Genomic DNA, 25,702 nt, shown 5'->3' with positions numbered 1-25,702 from the left:
GCAATGGTGCCAACACGGGTCTGATGTATGCTGTATGCTCAACGCCCAAATGCAATAGGTCTCAATTAATAGCAATATCAGGCGAGCCGACATGTAAATAGCCCATCTGTTAAAGCTCATAAAATATGAATTGCTTCGGGTAAAACCTTCTACGGGGCTGAACGTGCACCGCCGAGCTCCAAAGCGATTGGTTGCGTAATAATCCTATCATTTATTATTCACAATTGCTACGATATGCGATATTCAAGCACATACCCACACACACACGTGAAACAACAATAGCTATTATTAGTTGAGGAGACGTCTACCGCCGTTTGTCCCACGTGCATTGAGTGGGTGGAATGGTTTTGATGATGAAATATTGAGTGATGGCCGACGCGAGCCAACGCCCACACGAGCTACTCGCTGTCAGTCGTGGTCCTGATCGGATTTAGCGAAGGTTGAATCGGATCGAATTCGGACAATCGGCAATCAGTTTGATAGTCTTTACTCGGATTTACATATTTTTACATTTTTACACTTTTTGTAACCTTACCCGGACCGACTACCTATAGACCTTGATGGTTGATGAGTTATTGAACAAGAAGTTTTACGGAAAGTTAAAGTTCTGAGTTCCCCATGTTCTTAGAGATACAGCGTTTTCAACGGAAACAATTGGAGAGGCGTCAAAGCAACGGCTTCTTATTTATTTATTTAATTGTTGTCCCTTTTTGATCTTATCTTTTTTTATCTTGCCTTCTTTCTCTTTCTCTCATTGACTCTATTTTCTCATTTGTCTTTTCCTTTTTTTCTTTCTGTTTTCCTTCGTTGCTTGTTGCATTTTTTTTCTCTTTCATTTTTTTCCATTTTCTATCCTTTTTCCGTTTTTCTCTATTTTTGTTTTTTTATATCTATTTGTGTATGTTTTTCATCTTGCTACTGGATCCTTCATTAACGATCCAAGCCGGGGGTTCGTAAATTGAATTAGTTCGTATGAAAGTGTTCGTTATTTGGGACTTAGTTCGTAAAACAGGTCTCTCCAGATGCGTTGTTTGAGCAAAATTCTCGATAAAACCCTAACAATATGGGTTTGATGAGTTCATAATAGAAATTACAGTTTGGTGCCATTCTGGATTAAAAGGAGGCGACTTCCAGTTGAGCGAAATTTTGTATAACTCTTATCATAAGGCTATTTCGAAAAAGGCTTGACGAGGAGATCGTCGAGGAAATCGATAAGTAACGTCATTTGAAGGACAAAATAGCAACTTCTGGTTGATCAAATTGATTTCATGCACTCCCATTCCGAAAATAACTAACTTTTATTAGTAATACTTAGCTAAGAATATGTTACAATGTATACAACGTTATACTGTACTGTACGTACTCAAACTTTTTTTACTACTTGGTTCGTAAAAAATTTAATACGTAAATCGAATATTGCGTATAAAACGGTTCGAAAATTGAGGTTTCAGTGTATCATATTTATTACTTGATTGCTTCCGTTCATTCTTTATTTCTGCCTTTTTCTTTCTTTCTTCCTCATTTGCGTTTTTCCTCTTTTAGCGTCCTAGCTATCAGATTTCTTTCGTTCTCGCACTCTTTCCCTTTCTCTTACGCTGGATCATTCTTTCTTTCTTGCTTTCAATATTTCAATATTTACATATTTTTCGTTTTTCTTACTTTCTTTTCATTGTTCTTTATAATGTTCTTTTCTGCTTGCTTCCTCGACATCCAACTTTCTATTTTTTAAATCCTCCTCTCGTCCTTTTTTGCTTTGTTTCTTGTCTCTTTTCTATTGCTATCATCCGCACATTTGTTTTATTCTTTAACTCTTTCATCATTTGGGGTTTTTTCACATTCTGGAGAGAGAAAAACTTCTTTTTTATTGCTATTTTCTTATTATTTTCCTTTTATCTCTTTTGTTTTTTTTTGCTTCCTTTCTAACTTTCATTCATTTCTTCCTTATTATATCTTTCTTTTCTTTCTTTAATTGTCTTACTTGCTATTTTCCTTTTCTCAGTCTCTTTTTATTTATTTATTACTTCTTGTTTCCCTTTTTTCTTTTCTTTCTGCAGTTTATTTCTTCTGTTTTGGGTTGTGATTTTATTAGTCCGTTCTCTTTTGCTTCGTTGTGATTACTTCGTGGCTACTTTTCGTTGTTCCTTTATTGCGTCCTTCCTTTCTTTTTTTTTACTTTCTTACGTTTATTGCGTTCATTCTAAATTTCTTTATTATTTTCATTCTTTTATTTCTTTCTTTATTTATTTTTTTCTTTTCTTTCATTTTTGCTCGCTTTCTTCCTTCAGCTCTTCTCTCTTTCTGATGCATGATGGAAATGTTTATCTCCATCATGCATTCTTTCTGTTTTGCTTTTCGTCTTCCTAGTTCAGTTTCTTTCTTTCTTCCATTTCCATTTTTTTTTCTTAATTTTTTTCTTTCTTACTTGATTCCTTCCGTACTCTTATTATTAACTTATTTCTTTCTTTCTTAGTTTTCGTTATTATATTTTTCTGGCTGTCTTTGATACTTTTATTCATTTATTTCCCATTGTCTCTTCATTTGTCGCGATTCGATCCTTCAGTTTAAGTCATTGTTTTCTTTGCATTCAGTTTTTTAACTCTCCTTTTTCTATTTTTTCTTAATTTTGTTAACATTTCTTACATTCCTTTATTGATACCATACTTCTAGTTTTGTTTCGTTTTTTGTTCTTTCCGACTATTCTTACTTTATGTTAAACTTTTTTTCCTTTTTCTTCAGTTCACTAGTCCGTTCTATTTTACTTTGTTACGCTCTTAATATTTTCATATTGTGTGTTTTCGCTGTTTCTTTATTGTTTTCTGTTTGCGTTTATTTCGACCATACCAATTTTCTTTCATGTGTACTTCCTTACAATTTTCTTGGGAAAATTTCAGAAGAACAAAACCTCTGCCGTTGGTAATGGACATATCATCGTTCAATCCACCTAGTCGTGAGTTCTGCAATCTCATTTTCAAAAAGTGCATATTCAGTATTGGTGTCTTCGGCAATCTTTTAACAAATATACTTCCAAAAGACGTTGCCTTCTGCACTAGGTGTCTTTTTCTTGTGTTTAATTAACTCTCTTGCTCTCATACTAGCTTACTCTCTTACTCTCTTACTCTCTTACTCTCTTACTCTCTTACTCTCTTACTCTCTTACTCTCTTACTCTCTTACTCTCTTACTCTCTTACTCTCTTACTCTCTTACTCTCTTACTCTCTTACTCTCTTACTCTCTTACTCTCTTACTCTCTTACTCTCTTACTCTCTTACTCTCTTACTCTCTTACTCTCTTACTCTCTTACTCTCTTACTCTCTTACTCTCTTACTCTCTTACTCTCTTACTCTCTTACTCTCTTACTCTCTTACTCTCTTACTCTCTTACTCTCTTACTCTCTTACTCTCTTACTCTCTTACTCTCTTACTCTCTTACTCTCTTACTCTCTTACTCTCTTACTCTCTTACTCTCTTACTCTCTTACTCTCTTACTCTCTTACTCTCTTAAGCAGAATTTGAATGAAAGTACCTCTTTGGGGGTGCTGTCATTCTGTTATCTCAATATTTCCTCGGGGGTGATTATACATCCGCTCATCGAGAAGTGTATTTATTCCATTGGAAGTGAAAAATACTTCGGTATCATCTATGTTCTCTGTGTCGTTCCCTTTCCATCAGGGAAATCATAAAAAGACAAATCATGGCAAGGTACAAATCTCCAATCAACATGGCACAGTGGTCCAGAATGCGAATTGAGCAGGAATTTTAACTTTTTGCTAAAATTAAATGACTTAGTCTTACAATATGTTTGGCAAAGTTGTTGTACTTTGCAAGGCCCTTCTTTTTGTTTAAACCGATGCTAGAGTGGTTCTAAATTTAGCAATATTTAAAATAGAACTTTTTAACGGTTAGAGATATAGCTTTACTGTTTTCGATGAAGTTGTATAGCAACACATTTTAGACAAATTTGCTGAAGACATGCAAGATCTAGCTTTTATATTTTCCATTGCACGAGAAATTCAAATGTAAGCTTTAGGGTGTTCCTTAAAAAACGGTTTTATTTCCATAACTTTTGAGGTTTTTATTTAACGCTAAAGTCCCCTTGGGTAACTTGAAGATTATTTTACGGCGCATAAGTCACCTAAAAACACCAACAATTTTTTTTTTTGAAAGTTATAAGAACTTTAATATAAAAAATATAACTTTTTCAAATAGATTTATCTTCGATTCGGGCACTGAACATTAAATAATGTTTCTTTCATATGAAATAGCATGCTTTGTAGTATAGATCACCAAAAAATGGCAAACACGATATTTTTTTATATCTTTCAATATTTACTCAAAAAATAGTTTATTTTTAGTAAAAAGTATATATATAACTTTCTAACGAGCGAAGCTAGACGTTCAATATATTAAGACAAACTGTTCTCTTTCAAAATATCTGAAAGTATTTCTAAAGTGATCTTAATGAAAAATCAAAACTGAAAAAGTTATACAAAGAACACCATTTTTTAAGAAACGCCCTGCATTTTTTGGTCAATTTCTTGTAAAATGAAAAGTAAACGACATAGAATTTCAGTGTCTTCGACTAAGTTTTTCAAAATTTCATTTTCTTCAATTTTCTGGAAGACAGCGAAACTCTATCTCGAACCATTAAAAAGTTAATTTTCTGATTTTAAAAAGTTTAGAACCACCCTACCCACTATTTAAAATAATAGAAATGTATTGTAAAGTGCAATATTTTATCATGAAAACTAAACTACATTTTTTATATTGTTCAACGTGAAAGTAATTTAAACATATAACAAAGAGTCAAATTTTTAATATAACTTTTTCAGTTTTCATTTTTTTCCTTCCTATCCTTCAGATGTTTTTCAGAGTTTTTGAAGACGAACATTTTCTTCTAATACATGAAAACTCTAGCTTTTATTGTTCAGAAGATATAAGCACTTAATATTTCAAAAATAGATTTTTTCAAATCAATTTTCTGAAATTTTAAAAAATATCGTATTCGACATTTTTGCTCAATTATAACTCTAATCATGACCTTATTTATAGTTCAAAAAAAATTATCTTTTATTTGCCCCAAATGAGTGATATTGTTATTCCAAACAACCCTATTTTTGGCAAAAAAAGTGCTCATAACTTTTCAACGGAAATAGCTAGATATATGGTGCCATGAAACAAATTATTCGCCTTGAAATAATATTAAAGTTGTCTGAAGACTACTTCAGTTTTAAATGAATACAGCAAAAGTTATTGGAATAAAACTGTATTTCGAAGAAACACCCAAAACTCCGACTTTAAATTTGTTGTAAAATAAAAAGTATGACAGATAGGGCTTACATGTCTTCAGCAAACTTTTCCAAAATTTGTCGTTTTACAACTTCGCTGAAGGTCGTTTGGCTCTAGCTAGAATGATTAAAAAGTTAATTTTTTGATATTGGTAAAATTAGAACCACCCTAACTGTAGTTTTAACAAAAAGAGAGGGCTCATAATCTACGAAAACTTCTCCAAAGACTTAATAAGGCTAAGTTGTTTAGTTTTAGTAAGACCTCAAAATTCCTGCGAAATTTGCATTCTGGACCACTGTGCATGGGGAACGTGCCATTTGAACCAGTCGCTACTGATTCCTGATTCACCGCTTTCATATAGGTCTTGTCGATTTCTTTTTCTACGAACTAAGTTCGCAGAAAAGTTTCAGGACGTACAGTGAAGTATGAAGTTGAATACAATTTAACATATTCTTAGCAAAGATGATGACTTCCGGTTTAGAAAAATTCTCGGTAACCTCAACAATAAATTTTCTATAAACTCGACAATATTTGTATTATCGGAATGAGGTTGACAAGTACATGGTAGAAATTGATGTCTGAAGCCATTTTAAAATCCAAGATGGCAACTTGCAGTTTAGATAAATTTCGATAACATCACCACAATATGAATATTTTCGAAATGGGGTTAACAAGTATGTGACGGAAGTCAATTGCTTAAACTATTTTGAAATCTGGGATAGCGAATTCCGGGTTTGGTAAATTCTCTATAATCTCAACAATATGGGAATTGTCGGAATGGGACAATTATATATTAGATATAGATATAGTGATAAGCAATACTATGGTTATAGAAAATTTTGCTCAACCGAAAGTTGCTATATTGGCCTTTAAAATTACGTCACTCATCGATTTCCTTCATCTACCGTAATGGTTACGGTTATATAAAATTTCGCTCAACTAGATGTCGCCATCTTTGATTCCAAAAAGGCACCAAACTACCAGTATATTGTTCAACCAGAAGTCGCTATCTTGGATTTCTAAATCGATTCAAACATATTTTCATCATCCATTTATCAAATCCGTTCCAGAAATACGCATATTGTTAGGGTTATCGAAAATATTGTTTAACCGGAATTCGGCATCTAGGGTTTCAAAAATGTTCCAATTTTCTATTTTCATCGTTTACCTGTCAAGCGCATTGCAAAAATACCATTATTGACGAATTTCTCGAACAAATGTTGCCAGCACCCTCTCAGATTTTAATGAGGACATGATAAATTTGTCACAAAAAGCCACTTTGCATACTTTGTTTTTCCAAAAATGATCTAGACAGTTTTTTGAAAAGGGTCACACTTTTTTACTAATTTTTTTTCAAGTGGCTATTGTCTAAAAATGACAAATCCTACAAAAAATGTTGTAGGAGTGATTTCCATAAATTAGTAAAAAAAATTCCTACACTGAAAAAATCGACATTAAAAATTTAAGTCGATTTTACCAAAAAACTCATTTTTGGTTGGGATGAAATTTTGTTCCGAGATAGGTAATTATGTTCCCTACCTACCGTCAAAAATTCAAGTGGGACACTTTCAAGGAAAAAAAGTTATTTGAAAAAAACTTTTCCTAGTCCAAACTGAATTTTTTCAGTGTATTTTTATCGAAAACTAAACCAGTGAAAGTCATTATCAATCCAATTCAGAATCAATTTCCCAACTGCTAGCAGCCTGATATATGCTATAAGTATCAGTAACGAAGTTGGTATTCGTTTGACATATTAGCCTGATTACCTGCAGCAATACTCATTTTACCAAATAACAGTACTATAAAATTAACAGTCTCGTAACAACAGTTGTGAAGAGCAGTCCTAGTAAAATTATCATTATGAATCAATTGTATAAATCAAAGTTAAACAGTGTCAAGTGCTGTGCAAAGATAAACAATCCGAAGTGTAATCGTAGTAACTTACGTCCGGCAGTCGCTATCTTGGATTTCAACATGGCGTCAGACATAAGTTTCTGGCACCTACTCGTCAAGACCATTCCGAAAATACGCAGTCAGTCTAGATTCTAGGCTGTGAACTCTGGACTCTGCACTCTTCACGCTGGATTCTGGACACCAGGTTCTGGCCTCGATATTCTGTGCTATGGACTCTAAACTCTGAACTATGGTCTCTGGAGTCTTGATTCTGGACTCTGAAATCTCAACCCCCCTCTCTTGACTCTAGACTCTGAGGTCTGGACTCGGAACTCTGGAATTTACACTTGGGACTCTGGATTCTGAACCCTGGACACAACCTTAGATTCTAGACTCTTCACTCTCATCGCTGGATGATGGACTCTTGGCGTTGGCCGCGATATTCTTTACTATCCACTCTGGACTCTGAACCATGGACTCTGATATCTGAGGTCTTGTTCCTTCACTCTAGAATCCAAACTCTGCCCTCTGGTCTCTGAACTTTAGACTCTATACTCGGGTTTCTTGATTCTGGACTGTGGGCTCTCTCCTAGGGACTCTGGATGCTGGTCTCTGGGCTCTGTGCTCTGGACTCTGAACTTGGGACACTGGGCTCAGTATTTTGGGTTGAGGACTCTGGTTTTTGGGCTCTGAACTCTGGTATCACGATTCTCGTCTCTGGAGTCTGAGCTCTTGACTGTGAACTCTGGATGCTGCATTCTTCACACTGGGTTCTGAACTCTGGACTCTCGCTTCGAGATTCTGTGTTACTCTGTTATGGACTGTGGATTCTGGCCTTTGGATTCTGGGCTCTGTGCTCGGGAGTCTGAACTCTTGTCTCAGTATTTTGGATTAAGTACTTCGGGCTCTGGATTCTGATCTTAGTGCTCTGGACTCTAGCCTCAGTAATTTGGGTTGAGGACTCTTGGCTCTGGACCCAGGATTCTCGACTCTGTTCTCTGCGCTCTGAACTCTGGACTCTGAACTGTGTACTATGCGCTCTGCACTCGGGACTCTGTATTCTAGACTCCGGACTCTGGGCTCTCTCCTCGGGACTCTGGGTTCTGATCGCTGGGCTATGGAATCTGGACTCTAAATTCTGGTCTCATTATTTTGGGTTAGGGGCTCTGGACTTTGGGATATGGACTCTGGATTATGTATATTCCTTGTTTGAACATGAGTCTTTGTTTTTTCCTTTCTTAAGGATTTTTATGAACGTGTCCACTGGAAAACAGATTGAGAAAGAATGACTGGCGACTGAGTAAGGAAATGGTAGCAAACAGTGATAATAAATATCTCAAGCCTTGAGCGCAGTCCACTGGACCTAAAAATAGATAACGTGAGAGATTTGGCCCGATCGGTGAGAGGGAGAGGTGACGATCTGCTTATAGGAGACATTGGGGGTCGATGGGTCAATTAGGAGGTATTGGAGGCTGCAGCGGTGATCACAAATACTGTTGGGAACATGTGATGGCATCATCACAGTTCCTCGATGGCGGAGTGGTTAACGCACCCAACTAGAGATTAGGAGATCGCAGGTTCGATTCCTGCTTGAGGACATATCTTTTCTCAGTGTTTCCAATAAAGGTGATTTTTCGCCGTTGCTTCATTCTCACCGTTCCGGTCATTCTTTCTCTGTCTGTTTTCCAGTGGACACGTTCATAAAAAATTCTGGATTATGTGCTGAGGACTCTGCACTCAGTATTTTGGGATAAAAACTCTAGACTCTGGATTCTGGACTCTAGACTCGTCTCAGTATTTTGTGTTAAGGACTAGCAACTCTGGATTCTGGTCTCTCTCCTCGGGACTCTGGACACTGGGCTATGGAATCTGGAGTCTGGGTCCTCTCCTCGGGATAATACTGAAAAAAAAATCAGTTTGGACAAGGAAAAGTTTTTTTCAAATCACTTTATTTCTTTGAAAGTGCCCAACTTGAATTTTTGATGGGAGGCAGGGAACATAATCACCTATCTTGGAACAAAATTTCATCCAAATCAAAGATGGGGTTTAGTTCTTCCATGTCCATATAAACAATTTTATTATGTAAACTTTTATTATGAGACTTCGAATCATGATGTTGAAATTGCTTATAGATTTAGATCTGCTTGTCCGTAAACTGTGATAGAATAAAAAAGACGGCACCGATGGTTGAGTGGTAAGCGTGACCGCGGGCTGATATCTAGGGTACAGCTGGGGAAGTCACTTCTCTTGCGTCGGTGATTGGCATTCGGTGCGGACAGAGGCCGACGGAAAATAAACAAGGAGAAGATAGGATAATTTTTCGAAGAATCCAAAGCAAAACATTAAATCAATTCGTTTACCGGTGTAGCTACCCACACGATTGTTATGAAGTCACCGGTTTTAACCCTTAAAGGCGCAAATAGATTTTTTCCAAATTTTGTGAAACTTGTGTCACAGATTTAGTACGTTACCACGATAATTTTAAGACGACTTTCACAATGTTGTTTTAAAACAACATTGCGCATTTAAGGTTTAACCACACTACAAAAAGCACTCAATTTAGCGTTCAAGTTTTACAGGAAATGCTCCAGCGGGTCGTTTCGCACAGCACAATTTGAAAATAAGTAGGTCGCTGACTAGTTTCAGAATGGCACCCAGTTCCGAACATGACACTTTAATGAATAGGGGTTAACGCTCTGCAAAAAAAACCTTCAAACCACCAACTTTACGAGTGGGGCGGTAGTGCCTGTGGCTGACCCACCCACTCGCGGCGATAAATAGGAATAAACACATACCGGCACACATACGTACGTACGTACGTATATACATAGGTGAGCACTTGAGTTGACATGAGTTTTTAAAATAATTTCTCCTGGTTAATATTCATGAGCGAGCAGAGTATCGTGACCGTGGGAGTTTGATTGATGACCGACAAAACAAACCGGCAATTACCTACGGCGGTCGTGACAGTCGAACGAGGTTCTAACACGACAAGTTCCGGAATCGTCATTTTACCCACCTACCTGACAAAGCTTTGCGCAAGGATGACCTTAAGTATCAGCAAACTTCACAGTCGATTTTTAAGCACTTACAATCCTAACCTAAATATCACCAAATCACGACAAGGTTACACACCTAAACACTAATTTGAAACCGTAAGTGCATCGAGAGAAAAAAGAACTCTATGTGACATACCCTAGAACCCTTATCCGACCTCGGTATTCCATAATGCAGTCAGCCTCGTGGATCCCCGAGGCGCCATAAAATCCAACGGAGCAGCAGCGTCATTAGCTTTGAAGTAATACTGTCCATTCCCCAACGATGGGATGCATTAATACAACTTCCTGTCCGCCCGTGCAGTAGAGTGCTTGAACAAACTGAACGAACAGAGCCCAGCCCGGGAGCGGCAGCGTGCTCCGCGTGCGAATCCAGCATCTAGCACACATAGAGCTAAAGCCATTGTAAAACGTAAACTTTTTATTCTAGTTCCTTCTATACCACGTACGAACGAACGAACAGTCGGGCACTTTGAGTTCACATTTGGGGCTCATATTTCCATCCGGGTGGGGTGTGACTTATCCTCTTGCACCCGCCGCGCGCGGCAGCCTCGATGTGTGCTCGGAGGAGAACATCAATTTCGAGGTCCGGAGCCCGCTTCGGGAGATAAACCCACATAAAAGAGATATAAAAATGCAGTTTTCGTCGTGCTTCGGTTTGCTTTGGTTGGTTGGTTGGGGTGAAACTGGCGGAAACGATTTTATTTTAAAGCCACTCTCGGAGGGGCGAGTTTTTTTTTGCGTTCTGTGCTTCGCGGCGAAGATTGCACGAACCGATTCTAAGATAATCAAGTGATAATGCACGAAAGCGGAGCTTAATGAAATGTGGTTAATTAGGTCGATGCGTAATGGGCGAAATTGGATTTATGTCGTCGGATGGAACCGTATTGGCAGTATTCTTGGTACAGATGGGAAGCGTCGAGATTTCATTGTTAAAGTAAAGTAAGTAAAATTCTCTGTCGGCTGAATGGACAATAGTGACTCTAGCTTATGCTAGACTGGACGGCTAATCCCAATCATAGGCGGTTCTAGCCCGATGACAAACGGAAGGGGGACAAAGCATCTTTACGAAACAAATCTTATTCTGGATTTAGAAATCCTAATTTCGTAATTTTAGAAACATTGTGAATAATTTGACAATCACACTGTCTTTGCAAATATTAACAAATCTTTAGATTCTGCTGATCTTCGTAGAGTCGATTTCTTGATTCCTTTTGTTGTGTCATTCCGATTTAGTTGGTTTAGTGAATGCAAAATAACATAGAAAAAGCAAACCATAACATAATATTTTGAAGAACAGCGTGAAAAATAATGTACCCATATTACTTCCTTGTGGAAATACTGATTTGTTAGTAAACTAACACTTTTCTTTAGTATCTCTCGTAGAAATCTGACATACAAATGAGAGCTCAGCCGGCCAGAAAACTATCCCAAAGACAAATCGGCGGACAATTCAAGAGCCGCTTCACAAAATCTCTCTGATTTTAGAATATTGCTCGTTACACGAAATGCAGTTTAACATGAAATTAAGACGATTTATGGTGGCCTCAACTTTAGCGCTGGCATCGAATTATTACCCGAAAAATCATAAATGAGAAATTTGAACAACAAACAGCACAAGTTTAAGAAAATAAGCATTTCCATTCCAAAAATAAAAAAAAAAATGTTAATAAATATTTCCATTCCAAGTTCACAAAGTTCTAAAAAGCTTCGGGATTTCACTGGACCATAAACATGGTGATAAGTTTATATAATCCCAGATATCTATTATATTATTTAAAAAACGATTGACTTCATTAGGAGTGGTTCTAGACACTTAATCTTACTTGAAACGCTATAACTCAAGGGAGTCACTAACGATCACTGGTCTTTGGTTAATTCATCAACGATCTCTGTTAACGCTTCATATTGTTCCATGACTGGAAAATATTTAGTATCCTAACGTGTCATCTCGGATTCGACTGGCTTAAAAAAATGTAAAATACATGCAAGGTAAAAAAAGAGAATTTCAATCAAAACTAACACACTGTTTCAAATGTCGTTAGCTTAATTAACCGAGGAAAACCACGGATAAGGTTTTAAAAATCAATTAAATGGTAATGTTCACTGGAGAAATAAAATCAAATAATAGAGTGAGCGGTAAAAATTTATGAAATTCCAGGATATCTGGTCCATCTTATGCACAATAATGTTAGTTGGGGATTTGGTTTAGTGTAGTTCCAAAATCTGCAAATTTTGTGAAACTACTGTTACAACTTTGAATAACGGCGGAAACATTTAAGAACTATATCATTCTTCATGCAGCAAAATATCTGGAGAATTTGAAGAACATTGTTTCAATTTGCTCTTCTTATACCGCTTTGCTCCCCGTTCTAGTTATGAATTAAATTTTAAATCGATTTTGATGATTTTTTCGGCAAATTAATGACTAAAAGAAATGAAAGATATAAAAATTAAAAAACGCTGCAAACATAGAACGAATGAATAAAACTAGACAGGCTCATATAAGGCAAATCTAAACAAAGATTTGCAAAGAATTTTTTGACGGTGTTGGCAGCAAAAAGCACGACTGCGATTTATGTTCACTTGCTGATGTTACAATAAACTGAAAACAGCTAATTTGGACCGCTACGATGAATTAACTATTTTTGAATCACCCTATTGAGCAGGTTTACCTAATTTATCCTCTATTCATAGGCGAATAATTGGAAAATTTAGAAATTGGAAACAGCGCGCAACGGGCAGAAAAGTCGAAATTATTCGATTGAATTCAAAATTGTGATAGGTATGCCTTACAAATTATAGGATTTTAGGGCTAAAATACTGAAACTATTTGATTCGTAAATATTTTCCTGCGCAAATTATTCTACTTCATTCAATTTCTTCAACGAGTAATGGAGTTATCGAAAATTGCCACAATTTTCCGTTCGGTGTGCAACGGTTGCCCAATCAAGACAAATTTAACGAGGACTGCGCCTAGTACCTCTCAACCAACAGCCAGCATCACCAGAGAAAAAACATAAGAATACACAATAGAGTGGCAAAAAAAAGTTTTCAATTTTATTTTGTTTTGGTAAAATACAGTGAAGACCCGTTTTTATCAGTCCCCTGGTGAATTTTAGGCGGATAAAACGGGGACATTGACAAAATCGGGACATTTATTTATCTTTCTTTTTAAGAAACTGAAGCTCTTCAAATATTCTTTAGTTCCTAGATATAGCTTCATAACCTTTCCTGATTATTTTGGTTAAATTTCTCTTAGCGCAAAATTTGTAAATCATTAAAAAAATATTGTTTTTTGCATATATCGGATCTCTAAGGTAAGAAAAATATGCACAAGAAATGATTTACTCGAATTCTACTTAATCCATCTGCTAGAGCCCATCAAACTACCAACTATCAATTTTCATATGAGACTGTTAAAATCGGGTCAAAAATCGGGGGTAGATAAGATAGACAAAATCGGGTCTTCACTGTACATCGAAAAAAAATGTGTTTGTCGTTCAATGCCCTGAGTTTTATTTATTTAAAAAAATTTTACTAACCTAGATTGTTATAATAAGTCAAAAAATTGTATGCCATTATTGAGTTTTTATCACAAAAAAAATCTTAAATAAAAGTACCTACTATTTTGCACAAAAACATGAGTTTCACATTATTACCCATTGATGTGCATCATAAATGTTCATTAGACTGCCCAGAAAAGTAATGAATTTTTGAAAACTCAATCGACCCGCCCTTGATTCGATTACTAGTCCCACCAGGAGTACTTGCACCAAATTTGAAGCAAATCGGACAAATCTAGCTACCGGACCATCGTGCCTGAAGTTTGTATGGGATTTTTCGACAATTTACATGGAGAAAACTCACTAACTCGCATTTTAGCCGCTACAGGGCACAGTTTGCATCGTATTATCACTGTAAGTAAAAATAAGAAAGACAATTTAATTGTCTACAACTTTATCGAAGACTGCTTGTCAATCCGGCTTTGTTAAAAGAAGTTATTAAACTTTTAACGAAGTGATGTCTGAGTCAGTTTTCTATGGGGCCTAGTTGTGCGTGGCATGGTATCAGTACTGGATTCTCACGAACTATACATTTTTGAGAAATAACCGTTAGATTTAGCTCAATAGTATGTACAGAAAAATTGTAGTAAATAATACGAGTCATGTTTTGGTTCAAAATTTTTAGTTCCAACTGTGACCGCATAGAGGGCGCCAACACTAACTTTGCATAGAAAAGAGATAGAACATCGAAATGTTCGGAAGAATTATTGAAAAATTTCTGCTCTACAACTTTGTAGAAGACACCTAATATCTATCTCTTTCCGTTGAACAGTTAGTATTGGCGCCCTCTATGCGGTACAATGTGGAACTAAAATTTTCTAGCCAAAACATGACTCGTATTATTTACTACAACTCTTCTGACCATACTATTGAGTTAAATCTATCGGTTATTTCACAAAAATGATTAGTTCGTGGGAATCGAGTACTGATACACAACCATGCACAACTAGGCCCCATAGAAAACTGACTCAGACATCACTTCGTTAAAAGTTTAATAACTGCTTTTAACAAAACGGGATGGACAAGCAGTCTTCGACAAAGTTGTAGACAATTAAATTATCTTTCTTATTTTTACTTACAGTGATAATACGATGCATACAGTGCCATCTAGCGGCAAAAATGCGAGTTAGTGAGTTTTCTCCATGTAAATTGTCGAAAAATCCCATACAAACTTCAGGCACGTTGGTCCGGTAGCTAGGCTTATCCGATTCGCTTCAAATTTGGATCAAGTACTCCTTGTGGGACTAGGAATCGACTCAGTGGTGAGCCGATAGGGGTAATTTTTTCCTGTCACTCTAATGTTCATATCAAGGGTCAAACGTCCTCAGTGATTGGTCCATAATTCACCCAAAAGATAGTCATGTTTAGCCCAAAAAAAACTTTATATTACCACTGTTGATAAATCAATAGCATTATTTAGTAATAAATCATGAAATTACTCAATTAAATTCAAATATAAAGAAGCTAAAACGTTTTGCGGTAAGAGATGTTCAGGTCCAATATGGTGCCCAAATTGAATTACCAAATTACCACAATTATTTTTATTTTATTTTTTTTCTATTATTTTATTTACATATAACAAAGAGGCGTTATTGCCGGTTAGCCGAAACCTCATAGTAACCCTCCAGGTCCCGACGCGTCTGACCACACATCTTACCGGATCCAACCAACTGCGTACCACAGACTCAGTTCCGACGATTGCAGCATATCAGTCAATGAAAACGACTTCATCTCTCGACTCACACTTGCTTTACAGTGGAACATTAACGGCCTCCGGGATTGCTTGGGGGACCCATAGCTGAGAATTGCCCTACTTCAACCATAATGCTTGGCTCTTCAAGAAACCCACATTCGAGACGGGACTAATCCCGGACTGTTGCTAGGTAACCGGCAACCAGTGGCCTCGGAATCCAGACCGACATCTAATCGACACCGGTTCAACTCGAATCATATCCTATCCGGTCAGATTACGATAGCATCCGTCTACATTAGTTCAAAACTGAAGAACATGCTGGAGCAACTAGATACCCCCTTCTTGATGATGGGACACTTCAACGCCCATTATCCGCTGTGGGGATCCGATAGAAGCAATCAACGAGACAACCAAGTTGTCGAAGTCATGGAAGAATGTAACGTTATTGTACTTAACAACGGAAGCTTCATCTATAGCCGTGGCCAATACTCCTCAGTGCTGGATATATCTTTTTGTTCCACAGAACGGGCCGAGGCTTGCGATAGGTGCGTTCTCTGCAGAACCCGGAAGTAGCGCCGTCCAGCGTTCCATTCATAGCACAAGTGGCAATCAACCCTCTGACTCGGAGATCAGTCAAGCCATAAAAGACCGCCGCAAAGCACTCCGGATACCTAAAAAGACCACCGCTAGTCACCTCTTGAAAGAATAAAGCGCTACGGACTTGCGTAGATCACGAAACCTGGCCAGGAAAGTCATTGAAGATTCGAAGATCAAGAGCTGGAATGCGTTTCTCAAATGGATATCTTCCGATGTCTCCACCACCGAGCTTTGGAGGAGAGTGAACGCTCTCAGCGGAAAATGGATACTAGTCGGCTTCTCTCTCGTAGTCTACGGAATCACAATAGTCGAACCCCGACGAATCGCCGAAGAACTTGATAAAAACTTCAGCTCGCTATCCTCAGCTCACCGCAGAAGACTTGGAAGAACGCCGATATCCTTTCCAGCAGATTCCGGACAAGACTTCAACAGAGCATTCTCCGGGATAGAATTAACGACGCTTCTCGCTACCGGCCACGGCAAATCCGCCGGACTGGCTGACGTCGGCTACCCTATGCTACAGCACGCTCTACAAGAGGCTAAAAGAATACTGTTGGACTGTTTGAACCGTATCTGGAATGGCTAACCCGTTCTATCATCTTGGACGACGCTCCTTGTAATCCCCATACCAAAGAAGCTGCCGATTAGCTTGCTACCCTGCGTAGGGAAGACTATGGAGCGGATGGTATACAAACGGCTTATGACCTACGTCGAAGAAAACTCCCATCTTGAACAGCGCCAGTTCGCCTTTCGCAAGGGAGGAGGGACTGGAGCCCACCTCGGAGTCTTTGGAAAAATCCTCCCACAAACCTTAGTGGACAATCTGCATGCCGACATAGTAATATTGGACATCGCCAAGGCCTACAACACAGTCTACGCGAGGGGGCTCTCCAACAACTAGTTATCTGGGGTGTTACCGGAAACCTTGTGACCTACATCAATGACTACATCAACAATCATATCTTCCGAAGCAGAATCAGCAGTTGCCAGTCCGGAACGTATGTGGAAGAAAACTGTATTCCACAGGGATCCGTCCGTACGGTCACATTATTCCTCGTCACATGAACTCCCTCTTTGCCGAGGGTAGTTTACACTTTCGTCGTCTATGCCGACGACATCATAATCGTCGTCGTGGGAGGACCGATCGCTTGAGTGAAGCATTAAACGCCGTCGAAAGATGGGCTGAAGCAGTTAGTCGGGTTTAACAGGAGGAGCCGCAGCAAGATACTCAGTATCTCACTGCTGTAGTTCCCATCACCTAACCCCTAACAGACCTGTCAGATTTAGACACGCAACTATCCCTTTCCGCCGAGAACCAAACATCCTCGGTGTCACCTCACCTTCGTATCGCACTTCCACATAGTCAAACGAGATTGTGAAAGCAAGAAGCACCTTATTCGAAGCATCAATGCCTGGCATCTGACTTGGAACAGGAGAACTGCCCTGAACATCGGTAGTGCGCTGATCAATAGCAAAATCTTCAACGGTATTAAAATAACCGAGCACAACTTGGACGGACTTATGAGGATCCTTGAACCCCTATACAACGAAACGACTCGGTTGGCTTCTAACCTACAGCCGAGTACTCCCACTAAAGTACCTGTGTAGTACCTTTCGGTCGGTAAGATTATACTCAGACGCGCCCTGGGATTCCTAGACTTCTGATAGCACTTAGTGCCCTCCTTCAAACGGTTCAAAATAGATTTCTAGAATACAAACCTCCCCAAAATAGCTCGCCTCCACAGGACTCGAGACCCACCTTGCTACACTAGAAGCCCGAGGTAGCCCAAGCAAAATTTCCGAACTGCGAGCGGATCTACACTCACGCTTCCAAGGTGCAAGAACGAGTCGGAGTAGGAGTCTGCGGAATAGGAGCTGATATGGCCTACCGCATCCCCACAAGTTGCTTAGTTTTCTCGGCAGAAACCCGCTGTCATCAGTCTCATGATTGAAAGGAGACCAGAGGGAATCTTTACCGTCATCATGTCTGACTTTCTGTCGGTCATATACGCCCTGGAAACGAGAACCTCACGCCACCCTTACATACAGGCTATCGAGAATCTACAGTGTGCCCGGTCGCTGCGGGATCAACGGGAATGAGGAAGCGGACTCACTGGCAACTTCCACTTCAAATCAAAAACATTGGCTCACTTCATTAGCCATTGGAGAAGTCAACTCGGTCACCTCCAAAAAATCAAGGGAGGACCGAAACGATAAACTGAGCGGGGTAACAGGCTCGAGCAGAGAACCCTCTTCCGCCTACGCGTTGAACACTCCAAAATTACCCACGCACATACGATCACTTGAGCTGACACTCCCCGCGTCTGCCAGGTATGCCAAGCCAGACTCACCGTGGAACTTGTTCTGGGAGACTGCCTAGAGTTTCAAAACCTCTGAAACCTCCAGCAACTACCGTCTTCAATCCGAGATATTCTGGCCAACGACCCGACAATTTGAAATTCAAATGTTCAACCAATGTCAAAATCATTCTTTATCTCAATAACGAGAATATTTAGAGGGGTACTGTCTTCAGTGAAGTTGCTCAAAGAAATCAAAGTCTACCAGATGGTGACAGGTTAGTTTGGGATACTTTCACTAAGTGGAGCTAGTGAGGGTACCACCTTTCAGCACATTATAGAATATGATACATATCAAAAGCCTAATAACCTAGAAAGACGATGTTTTCGACAATGTTCTAGAGGAGGTCAAGAGCTACGCGATTATGGGCAAATCAAATTGAAATAGATCCGCCAGGCGGCGCTAGTGTGCATGTACTATTTTAAAAACTCTACATCGTGAGATCATGATAATTTAAAAGTGTAGTGTCTTCGACAATATTCATCAACGGGTCGAGTGCTGCCCGAAGGCGAATAGATCATTTCAGAATTCAGCCACTAGGCGGCGCTAGGGATAGTACAACTTCTAGTACATGTTAGGTGATGTTTTGGCACAAAACTTCAATAATTTAGGAAAATAAAGTTTTCTGTAAAGTTTCTGAAGACGACAAGGGCTGTTTGATAAGGTAATAATTAAATTGAATATCACCCGCTAGGCGGCGCTAGTGAGCATACATCTTTTTATTTCAGTATCTCCAAATGATGGCAATTTCAGCAAAGTTGCTCGCGATGTCAAAGCCCGATGGTGATAGCTTAGTTTGAGATACTCTCGCTATGCGGCGCTAGTGAGCGTACAAGCTTACAATATATGGTAGATTATAATGTATTCCAAAGAATTAATAATTTAGAAAGATGTTTTTAACAAAATTTTTGAGGAAGTATAGGGCTACCCGTCGCGTGTGATCTTGTAAAAAATTTGATATTCAAAATAGAAAATTTTTCAACAATATGGCAATGAGTTTTATTTTGAAGAGCATTTTGTTGACAGATGAAAACCAATTATTTTGGACATTTTCAAAGCACAGGGGGGTCCGCCAATGCGTCGTAAAAGAAGATTTTTCAATATTTTGGGAATGAATTTCACATTGCAAGGCGAGTTGTTGGCAGTTGAAAATGAATTAAAGAAAATTAAAACCATGTATTTGATCGAAAAAAGCGATCTTTAAAACAAATTCTGGTTTATGTTCGTTTCCGAAAATAGACAAAATGATTTGTTATTTAGCCAACCACCTCTCCCCCAAAAAAATCGTGATTAACTCTCATGATGTACATCTTTCTCGTCTCGAGCAGTATCTAACCACAACAAAAGAAAACCACATCGTCCAAAATACGAGAACCATTCGATGAGAAACACCGGTCACAACCAACAACTGATTTCGAAAACATTCCGAAACATTCCTCTGTTATCGTGGTAAGCAAATCCATCAACAGGGAGGGCTGTCCAAGTACGGAATGATGTTACACATTCAGTGTCCTACAAGTTTGTTTACATTCGACAAGGATAACAGTGCAGGGCACTTGAGCTTACTACACACTACACAGTCCACCATAGCGTTAGGGAGGCAATGCGGATGGGATATTTCAGCTCCGTACAGATCCAGATATAACTAGTCCAAATTGTGGGTATTGCGGTGAAGTAGCAGTTGTGTGAACTTCCGACCTAGACCCCCCGCTGAAGGTGCACTCTCTTGCACTATCAACCCATCCGTTTCTGTGATAGTATGATCCCAGAATCTTTACGACAGCAGTGTCCTCTTTGCTCTACGACGGCTGGCTTCAGACCTTCGGGTACATGAAAAGACTTGCTAGTGCTAGTCTGCAGAGAGCATGTGGAACTTGTTTCTTGAGGAGTAAACTGTGCCACTCACCGGTTCCCATCTGGGATAAGAATGTGCTTGTGGAGTGCATGTGTGCGTGTGTGTATGTTTTTCCACAGGAGAAAATTATAATTCAACATCAATTTGGTCACCCCACCCAGTCCCAGAACTAACTCAGGCTCTAAGACTCTCCACTGCTACAGTGACATTCCAGTAGGTTAAACATTGTGCAGGGAATGTAGAAAGTTTCCTTCGCTGCCGGAGGAAACTTTTGTTGCTCGGGTTGGAGGGGGGGAGAGGGGTCTGTGTCATTTTTCATCTTCAATTTGCAGGAACATTTCCCGGGCGGATGTCGTGTCTGTCGCAGTAAATGCAATCTCGTTACATCGGTAGACAGGCAGAGCGTATGCCGTTGCTCAGACAGCCCTCGCCTTGGAAGTGTTAAACTGATGGATAGCGTAGCGATATTCATATGTGTGTAGTTTGATTGAGAGGAACCGGTTCTTCTATTGTGCAGGGAATGTGAGTTAGTGTCGGAATGATTAATCGTTGGGTTGGTGCTGGAGAAGATAAACCGCTTCATGCCTAACTAAGGATATGTAGAGTTCAAACAGTATTTTCCCTTTAAACTGCTGGGGTTCAGTAATAGAAAAAACTTGGTTTTATCAAAATTTATACTTCTCACACAGTTCTAGAAGATGCTGAAGTTTTACTTTACGATACTCGTTGCCTTTCTTTTCTTTAATTTTAATCCGTTTATTTGATCCGGCTCATTACGTTTAGTTTGAAGGAACCGTTTTTTTTCAGTTTTACGTATGAAATTCCTAAAAACTAGGGGTTCACAGTTTTGCATTATTTTAAATTAAATTTTATTCTAAATATTCTCAGACAGCCCCAGTAATTCAAGTGTGACCACAGCAACGTCGCTATAATGCATCGTCCATGCCCCCACCCTCGGTTTTTAAAGCCCAGGACCATTCCTACATTTAGACCATATTCAACAAAAAAATTAAAACAAACTTAACCCTTTCATGCCCAACTTTTTTCTAGTGCATGTAGGGTTTCAAAACTATTTTTCCTTGAAAACGGTGGGGTCAAGAAACACGAAAAGCCTATTTTCATAAAGATAGGTGCTTCCATGGCAGTGCAAGAAGCTGGTCAATTTTTATCTTCTAATGCTCCATACAATTCTCCTAGAATCATTACAATAGTCCAATTACGTGGAAAACGTAGCCAACTACAGTCTAAATTGGTACGTTTTATCAGTTTTCAATAATATTGCACCACAACGAAGATATCGTCAACGCAAACTGTCCCTGGCAGCACTGCTCCTTCGGAATCCAATTAGACTAATTGCAATAACTTCAGTTCTAGAGCTGATCCTTGTTACTGTTAATACTCAAAGGTTACTGTTAATACTTAAAGGCAATAATCACATTAATGAGCCTTACTTGTTTTTGTGCGCAAATATCGCCTCAATCAAAAGTTATAGCTATTTAAAAACGTTGTTGTCCACAAACAACATGGGCATGAATGGGTTAAACAAGTATTGTGGGTGCCATAGCCGAAGGTTCTCTCGATAGGAGGAACTCATTCTCTTCTAGTATCTGAGCCGTACACTCACATTTAAACATTAGAATCACGGTCATCGCGAAGATTTGAAAACTCGCGCGGATATGCAAACGATCGCATGGTCATACAAATAAAATGATTCACGCGCAATTAAATACACGCTGACATATGCGATTAAAAATATTGCATACAAACGCTCGTGCTGTTCGCGATAATACAAACCTGGTCACAATAATTCGTAGCCGAGCGTTGTACCTAGAGCTTCCAAGCCGGGAATTACTCTCCCAGGAATCCGGGGATTTTCGTGGGATTCCCGAATCTCGGAAATTTATATTTCTTTACTTCGATATAGGAGTCGGTTAGAAGAGCCATCAATTTATAATACGGACTACAGGTGCTCACTTTTTACAGAGCAGCTTTATCAGTTGTATTTTATTGTTGGCCCGGATTTTCGTAGCTACGTGTTCATTATTTTAAATAAAAACACTGAAGTTCATCCTTGCAATTGCCTTATCTTTTCTTAGGAAACGTTGCCCCTGCGACCAATATTCAGATTAATTTTTTGTGGCTAAATCATTGCGGATTTGTTTAGAGGATTTTTTAATGATTCTAAAGTATCTCAGTCTGAGTTTGACGGATGAAATTCTAATTTCATTCGAATAGAATTAAAGAGGTTTTACAAAGTATGATCTGCCATTCTGATTTTTATGTTTTTTGCTGTTTATATTGTGTGTAAATATCGCTACCGTAGAGTAACAAAATCGTTCTATACAAGATTCAAGAAGGTTTTTTCATCCTATTAACCAGAAGGCAACGGAAATGCTTAACCACCAAATTTGTACAGCAGCTACAACAGCTGTACTTAGTATATAGTATTAATCCTAATCATAACAATCACCATTTAGGTAAAGATCCAAAAAAATATCCAAGAGAGGGTGAAGCTTCATCAATTGCTTCCAAACTACGATCTACTTGTAATTGAGTAAGACTCATTTTTTTACCATAAAATAAATAAATCGGTTTTGCCACAATTACAATGACATAAATCGATTTTGCCACAATTACAATATCTTTCTTGCATGCCCGAGATTTCCGGGGAAATGTTTTTTTTTTCATTTCCCGAATCCTGGGAAGTTGAAAACCATCGAGAAAAGAAAGCTCTAGTTGTACCGAATACCAAGTGCGATTCGTTCTCTATGGCTCGATACAGTTTCGATGTCTACCCGTTTCAAGGTATACCAAGGTAAGGATCCGCTGATCCATGAATAAATAAACATTTCTGTTGCGCAGGAACAGACAAAACGAACGTCAACCGTGACTGAGCGTAACCGTTACTGCGCGTAATCGTAGCTCGCATAAAACAAACTACCGATATCGCCAGCAGTAAATTAATTACGATTAAGTATCGCATCTACATTGCGGCTCGCAAAGTGGAAATCAACGGGGTCGTTAGCGATGTGGCACAACGAGTGGCAAAACCTCAAAAATAAATGTATTGTAATTATTTTTCAAATATTTATTTCATATTTTTCTTAGTTTGACAAAATTTTCTCAAAATTTTACGATAATCGGTTGAAAATTTTATTTTAAATAGTGGATAGAGTGGTTCTAAATATTTTAAAATTAGAAAATTAACTTTTTAATGGTTCGAGTACAGTTTCGCTGCCTTCTATCAATCAATCAATCAAATTTTTAAAAACTTTGTCGAAGACTTTGGAAATCTATGTCGTGTACGCTTAATTGCACAAGAAATTTACCCAAAAAATTAGGGTGTCTCTTTTAAAAAATGGTATTAATGGTTTGCAGTTTTGGTTTTTTTTCTTTCGATTATAGAGGTTTTAACCTTAAGGTCATTCGCCTCTTCGGGCTAGAAAAATCTCTTACGAAAAATTTATAACCATAGGGGCCGGGATGGGACTCGAACCCATGTGCGCTGCGTACAAGGCAATCGATTACCCAAACACGGCACCGAAAAACGTTTAGTAGTTGGTGTTTTAAAGCAAATTATGCGCCCTAAAATAATCTTCAACTGATCGAAAGGGCAATCTAGTGTAAAATAAAAACTACAAAAGTTATATAAATAATACCGTTTTTTGAAGGAACACCCTAAAGCTTACATAGGGATTTCTCGTGCAATGGAAAGTATAAAAGCTAAACCTTGCATGCCTTCAGCAAACGTGTCTAAAATGTGTTGCTATACAACCTCATCGCAGGCGGTCAAGCTCTATCTCGAACCGTTGAAAAGTTCAATTTTGAACAATTTTAAATATAGCTAAAATTAGAACCACCCTAGCTTCTGTTTAAACAAAAAAGAGCACTGCAAAGTACAACAAATTTGCCAAATATATTGTAAGGCTAAGCCATTTAATTTTTGCAAAAAGTTAAAATTCCTGCTAAATTCGCATTATAAACCACTGTGCAGTGATATGAAGGAACTCACTCTCATCTAACATCTGGGCCGTACACTTAAAATTAAACAATAGAATCAATGCCCTCACGAATATTCGCGTGAATATGCGAATGATTACACGATTTTACAAAACCGAACTGATACACGCGAAATCACATTTACCCTGGCACAAACGATTAAAAAAGGGTAACATACAAACGTTTGTGCGCTTCGCGATAATACAAAACCTCGTCACAATCATTCGTAACCGTTGTACCAAATATCAAATGTGATTCGATAGCTCTGGCGTGGTTCAGTATAGAAGCCCACCCGTATCAAAAACTTTCGGTTCAAAAATAAACAGTTGAACAGCATTTCCCGTCAATGCTACAAATTGCGTCAATTACAGGGTGCTACAGTGTTTTTGTATTTTCCAAGTGACCTAGTATACGTTGTAGATCTCATCAAATGCAACACAAAATAATGTATGAAAATGTTGTATACCATCAAAATCTTGTTTTATAGCAAAAGAGCTATTTTTCTGGGCCAATGGGCACTAAAAAAATTTCTACGCGGTAATTTTTCAACCGATTTTCAAATTTTTGAGTGTTGTGGTAAGAATGTTCCTTTATTAAAAACACTATGTGGTTTTGAGACAACCATTATTTTGCATTTTTTTTCAAGAAAATTGGTCAACCTTCTTCTAAAGAAGCGTCTCAGTTTTAATAATTATTTGGAGAGAACATTTAATCCTGCATCGTCTAACTACATTTTTTCCGACGGTTGTTCTACTGGAGCTGTAGAGCTAGGGTCTCGACAGGGCTCCGGTCAGAATCACTCACTACAATTGCAGACGAGACGGGAAAATGTCACTCACTAAAGCACTGCTTAAAGCCAATTGGCGTTCAGGGTTCAGATATTCGCGGGCGTAGCGGCTTCACGATCGCGTGTATCATCGCGAAGGGCTCGAGCTTCTGTGCGTTAACGTGTTCGATCGCGAAGGGCGTTTGTATGGCGCGTGTGCTAGCGTGAATGTAACTTCGCGTGTATAAATTCCATTTTGAAACCATGTGTTGTAAGATTCCCGATTGAGACCGCCATTATAAGTTTATTAGTACTAAAACATTCACTTAATCACCGAAGTGTTTTCATGTTTCCGAGACCGCAGGGTTTGATGTGGGTATACGATTGCGAAGGTTTCAAGCTTCTGTATTCTGAATAGCCGAGTACTAGAAGAGAATGAAATTCCCCATATCCATGGTCCCATGGTCCAGCTGAAGACATGGATCTATGCTACTACGGCCGAGGGTGAACTTTTGGACGTAAACGATTTATGTTTGTAGCTCCGCGCTTGAGACCGCATTTATGAGTTTACAAGTGCTAAAACGTTCACTCAATCACCGGGGTGTTTTTCATGTTTGTGAGATCGCGGGCGCAGT

At 38.6% G+C, this 25,702-nt stretch overlaps 1 protein-coding gene and 1 non-coding gene across 3 annotated transcripts in view; both read left to right on the top strand.

The window, feature by feature from the left end:
- Positions 1–25,702, top strand: part of LOC131684849 (uncharacterized) — a 732,442-nt gene that overhangs the window by 517,884 nt on the left and 188,856 nt on the right. The gene's annotated exons all lie outside the window — the stretch shown is intronic.
- Positions 8,703–8,775, top strand: Trnas-aga (transfer RNA serine (anticodon AGA)). Its single transcript has one exon. It is a non-coding gene; the product is annotated as a tRNA-Ser (tRNA).

The sequence above is a fragment of the Topomyia yanbarensis genome, chromosome 2, assembly GCF_030247195.1.
Source record: "Topomyia yanbarensis strain Yona2022 chromosome 2, ASM3024719v1, whole genome shotgun sequence".
NCBI classification, from domain to species: Eukaryota; Metazoa; Arthropoda; class Insecta; order Diptera; family Culicidae; genus Topomyia; species Topomyia yanbarensis.
This window is presented reverse-complemented; position numbering and strand designations above follow the sequence as displayed.